Source organism: Pinus tabuliformis, chromosome 9, assembly GCF_031772625.1.
Source record: "Pinus tabuliformis cultivar Carrire ecotype Pingquan chromosome 9, CPIR1, whole genome shotgun sequence".
Lineage (NCBI taxonomy): Eukaryota > Viridiplantae > Streptophyta > Pinopsida > Pinales > Pinaceae > Pinus > Pinus tabuliformis.
Window position 1 is genome coordinate 1,339,304,776 of NC_142307.1, and position 6,409 is coordinate 1,339,311,184.

Here is a 6,409-nt window from a genome sequence, read left to right on the forward strand (position 1 = left end):
TAGTGCTTCCGCTTCCTCTTCCTCTGTTAAAAAAATAAATTGTTTTTCTGTTCACTGCTTGAATTGTTTGAAAATCTTTCAAGCAAGTTTACCAAATAGATTTGTAAGTAGTTTCATAGTTCTTTGAATTTCTGGAGGCTTCATCATACATTTGTATTTTTTTCATACACTTGACTTGTAGTGTAAGAAGATACAAATAATATAAATGGAAGTTTTATGGTTAATTCCAAGTTTATCAACTAGATTTGTTTGATAAACTAGATTGGTAAGTTGTTTTATAGTTGTTCGAATTTCTGGAAGCGTAACTATATACTTGTACATCTCTCTTATACTTGTAGTGTAAGAAGATACAAGCAATATGAATGTAAGTCTTATTGCCAATTCCAATCTTTGACCTCTAAAATTTTAATATTTAGAATTAATTTACAAATAATCTGATCTAGATTTTTGTATTGAATGTAAATTTTATTGCCAATTCCAATCTCTAACCTCTAGCATTATAATATTTAGAATCAATTTACAAATAATCTGGCCCATATTTTTATCTTTAATGTATCATTTAATGAAGTTTCAATGCATGCACAGGCCATGGCCTAGTCTAATCGTGCATTAATTTCTTATGCTTTAGGCATGTGGCATGTATTCAATCTATAAATTAATTTACAAAGCATCACTCAATTGAGAGATGGTGGGTTGGGGACATAGAGGTCATGGTATTCATATGCGGTAGTATTAGTAATAGTAACAGTGTTCTAAATTTGGCAAAGAAGCATAGGCTCTAATATGTATGGGCTATTAAGAAACGTTTCCGACACCACATAACGCATAGCTTTGCACGTAGACAAAAAAAAGGATACGTATGTATGGAGCAATGGAATACCTTCGTCCTTGCAAATATAAAGAGCACCTTAACAAAAATCAGGAGGAAGCTACCATAGACTAGGAGAGCTTACACAATGGAAGGGGACTTTTAAATTCTCAAAATATGTGGAATGAATTATCCTTTGAGTTTATACGAAATAAAAGGAACCGAGAGGAACAATGTTTTACAATATTTTTGTTGTTTAGTGTTTTTCTTGGCCTTAGTGCAAACATTAATATTTAAAGGTGAATGTGGTCAGACTTTCTCATGATGGCAGTTTTCTCTTTGGAAGAGTTGCGGAAGGGAGTGAATTAAGGATAATGCTTATCTATAATATTTAAACTCGAGTACATGTATCATGTTGTTAGTGTTTTTAATTTAAATAAGTGTTTTTAAAGTTTATAATAAGTAAGTGTTTTTAATGTTTATTATGAATGGAGGTTTATTATTTATTTAATTATATTATTAAGTATGTTTATTTTAAAATAAGCATTTTATAATATTATGTTATTTTTTTTAAATATTATTTATTTTTGAATATGATAAATATATAATTGTTGAATTTAGGTTTTTGTGATTCATAACAAGTTTATTGAGAGGGATTTCCGCAAAAAACAAGTGGTTCATAGTCAAGACAAGTTGAAGAACCAGATCATGGCTGCATGTTAAATAGAGATAGCAGATCATCTAACAGTTATATTTGACTAGGAAACAACTATAATAGACTAGGAAACGTCTAAATTGACCAAGGGACAAAGACAGGGACAAGGAGAAATCAATTAATTAATTTATAAGTTAGTTACGTTATATTTAATACTATATTTGAATAAAAGTAATTTATTGTATTTAACTACTAATTATATAGATAAATAAAAGCTTATAATATTAATAGTATATGAAATAATAAAAATTAATAAAACTTTATTAAAAGTATAACTAATTTAGTTAGTTAAATAATGCAACAATTTCTTCTTATTAAAACCACTAGGAAAATAGATTCAAGTCATTGAAGAATTATTGAGAAAGAATATAGTTGTTACTAATTAGTTAGTTAATTCATAATTAACTTTATTTAATTATATTTAAAGGCATAAATATTAATACTATAGGAAATAATAAAAATTAATAAAAGTTTATTAAAAGTATAATTAATTTAGTTAGTTAAATAATTGAATATGCAACAATTTCTTCTAATTAAAACCACTAGGAAAATAGATTCAAGTCATTGAAGAATCATTTTGAAAGAATATAGTTGTTACTAATTAGTTAGTTAATTCATAATTAACTTTATTAGGAGACAAATTTCAACTAAATGAGCGGTATCAGGATCAGTTAGGCAGTTGATGACCTCAATGGCCTCCTTTATAGGAATGCAAGTGTAAAGGGAGACCACATCGAAACTCACAAGAATGTCCCCAGGGTCAAACTTTATGCCTTTAAGCTCATTGACAAAGGACGAAGAGTCTTTGACGAATGACTTTGTGAGGCCAACAAGGGGTCTAAGCTTCAAGGCTAGGTATTTAGCTAGGAGGTAGGTTGGACCACCTATGGTGTTGACAATGGGTCTTAGGGGAGCCCCTTCTTTGTGAATCTTTGGAAGCCCATAGATCTGTGGAGTGATGGGGCTACTCTCAATAAGTTTATGGCAAAAGGAACCCACAGAATCACTGGATTTAATAGCAAGAGTGACAATTCTGGAGATCTTTTTGAGGGGATTCTTGCTAAGATTTTTATAGCTGCCACTGTTACAAAGATGATCCAACATCTTCTAGTGATAATCCTCCTTATTAAGGATGAAAGCAGCCCCTCCTTTGTCGGCTTTGAGAACCATGATGTCCTTGTTGTGGTTCAAGGATTTGAGGGCCTCAAACTTAGCCTTGCTAATATTGCTTCTAGGGGGCTTTGCCTTCCTGAGGACAACAACGCTGTCTTGCCTTATAGTGTCCTTAATATTATCAGGCAAGCTCCTAATCCCAAACTCTATGTCACACATAATGTCTTCTACCGGGATCTTCTTAGGGGCGAGGGAAAAATTTAAACCTTTCTCAAGGAGGCTAAAGACGAAAGGGGGAAAGGAAAATGAGGAAAGATTAACAACCCTATTATTACGAGAAAGAAGAGGAAGCTTATTATTATTATTATTATTATTATTATTATTATTATTATCTTTCGGATACTCATCAATATTATACTTTCCGCTACTAATACTACTATTATTATAGGTTGACTCACTATTATTATTCTTACTAATTAACATATTATTATTATTATTATTATTATTATTATTATTATTATTATTATTATAAATAACATTTATATTGTAATCACCTAAATTCTTATTATTATTATTATTCGAATTCCCATCCATATTATACTTTCTACTACTAATACTATTATTATTATAAGTTAGACTCGTTATTATTATCTTAATAATTAACCTATTATTATTATTATAACTAACATTTATATGGTAATCACCCAAATTATTATTATTATTAACAATTTTATTATAATAACCATTAAAATTATTCAACCTATCTAAATGCAAATTACCATCCTTAATATTACAAGAACCCGACTCAAAGGAATGCATAAAAAGACCAGGGAACGGACGCTGGCCTGGAGATCGGAACTAGGTACCGATACTGACAGCAACACCGATATCTTGCATAGAAGGGGGACTGTGGCCGCACGAACTTGAACCATTAGGATCACGATGGGAGGACTTCAGCTGGTCAACGAATGGGCTTGGCAGGGACGAATGATCAAGAGACGAGAGACCTTGCCATGGGTTTACGTCAGAGTTTGGCATGATCAGAGGGCGAGCAGATCCGCAGGGAAGGGAGGGTCCAGGAGGAGAAAGATCGATAATGCTGGAGACAGTCCCTTGTCGGGGATCGGCCAATCGAAAGGCTGAGATCCGAAATAGAGGAACGTAAAGCGTTATGGGTCAAGCCAGATCGCAGAGAGGAACGACAAACAGATGCGCGAGTTAGATATGAATATGAAAGCAGCGGATAGGCTCCAAGCCAGACATTGAAGATCTAGGGACATGATGGAAAAGGACCAGGGAGTCAGCTGCTACATTCGAACCCAATAACAGACCACACTGCGCAGGGGACCAGTCAACACCCGAACAAAAATTGACCCAAGATTGAAGAGCAAAAAGCTGACTATTACCTCCGGGGAGAAAATGATCACCGAGCACAGAGGAAGTTTTTTGACAACTTCCGAAACTTTAAAGCCTGCTTCTATCTCCACAAATCCTCCATTCATAGCGATTTAAGAGTTGAATAAGCATCAACCCTTGACCAAAGGGAGGCAAAAAATATGCCAGATGTAGAGCAAGAAGATTTCAAGAAAGCTGATCCAAAACTCTTTTGATCTTGCAAATCTCATACCTTAGTAATGCTAAACTGACCTTCAGAAAGACAGGATGGTTCCTAGGAGTATTAAGGCCATGATTAATCTAGGGAAAAATGGGATGATAGAAGAATCTCTGTATCGCTTAAGGAACGCCAGATCTGACTTCAACTCTGACACTTGCAAGCGTGCCCATTCAAAATGACGAACTTTAGTCGCAATGGCCAATGACGAACTTTAGTCGCAATGGCCTTTCCGTGCAGGTATGTAGTTGTTGAATTTAGGCTTTTGTGATCTATAACAAGTTTATTAAGAGGGGTTTCAGCGAAAACCACATCATCATTCATTTGTCAACGTGTTTCGAACCAACAACTGTGGTTCATCGTCATGACAAGTTGAAGAACCAGATCATGACTGCATGTTAAATAGAGAGAGAAGATCATCCAATGACTGTATTTGACTAAGAAACGACTATAATAGACTAGGAAGTGACTAAATTTGACTGGATTGGACCAAGGGATATGGAAAGAAATAAATCCGTTAATTAATTTATAAGTTAGCTATGTTATATTTAATACCATATTTGAATAAAAGTAATTTATTGTATTTAACTACTAATTATATAGATAAATAACAACTTATAATATTAATAGTATATGAAATAATAAAAGTTTATACAAAGTTTTTGAAAAATAATATTTAAATTGTGATATTAGTTTATTAATTTATTAAAAACAAATATTAATAAGTAAACACTATATTAAAGAGCTAGTTTTTGAAAAATAATATTTAAATTAATTAAAAATAAAAATAAATAAATCAATCAAAGTCAAACTTTAAAGGAGGAGAGTCAAAAATTATAAAAACAAGTGAAGACCCTAATCACTAATCAAGACAAGATCATTTGATAAATAAAATAATTAATGGAAATAAAATAAAATAAATTAACAATAATTAATGGAAAAACAAATAAAATAAAACAAAAATATACACAAGTCAAAAGAAATATATATATATAAATAAATAAATAAAAATAAAAAATAAAAAATAAAAATAAAAATAGAAAGAAAAACACACACACACATATATATATGCAAAGAAAAATAATCTATAAATAAAATGAGGTCAACAATAAAATTAATAAATAAATAAAAATAAAAATAAACGAATAACAAAAATACTAAAAGGAGTTAAGAACGAATACGATGATAAAATACATAGAAACATGAAGGGAAAATAAACTCTAATGAAGAATAAATCAATAACAAATACTATAAAAAGGATGCCAATACCTACATAGATAAGCAAACAAAATAAACCCCAAAAAGAAGCTGGAGGACAGGACAAGGACCCAACTTCTACTAATATTCCAACTATTCAAATTATTAGGTATTTTTTCAATTTCTAGGGCTTCTCTCAATTTACGACGAAAGAAATGACTAACCCTAACAACGACTTGGGTCTTCTCAATAAACATGTGATGCTTAGATTTATCTGCGTGCTCCGCCAAAGTAGAGGAGCGGGTCAAGCATGGCAGGACCATTCTTCTTATAGAGATTCCAATTGACGAATACCAAGACCATGACCCTTGACCTACTAGGGTAATCTAAGACCAAAATACCAATCCTCTTCTTACTATTGAGATCATCATCATCATTACTTCTTCACCCTCCTCAATAAATATGTGATGCTTAGATTTATCTACATGCTCCGCCAAAGCAGAGGAGCGGGTCAAGCATGGCAGGACCATTCTTCTTATAGAGTTTCCAATTGACGAATAACAAGACCATGACCCTTGACCTATTAGGGTACTCCAAGACCAAAATACCAATCCTCTTCTTACTATTGAAATCATCATCAACATTATTTCTTCACTGAGATAATCATCATAATACCACAGAGATCCTTAGTTGCACCATTCTATTACTGCTCCTTGTTTCAAGTAAATTTTAAAGAAACCTCTAGCAGTTCCTGACACCAGTACCCAAGTTCCCAACATTTCCACATTCCAGAACTCATACAACATATCATTTTATTAAAAAATACTCACTTATAAAACTATTAGTTATCAATTTAATAATAATGTAAAGTGAAAAATCTTAATAAGATTTTTCACTAAACCACATTTCAAGAAACAATTTTTTTTTTTTTTTTTTACTCAACATCCATTACAACAAAATCTAC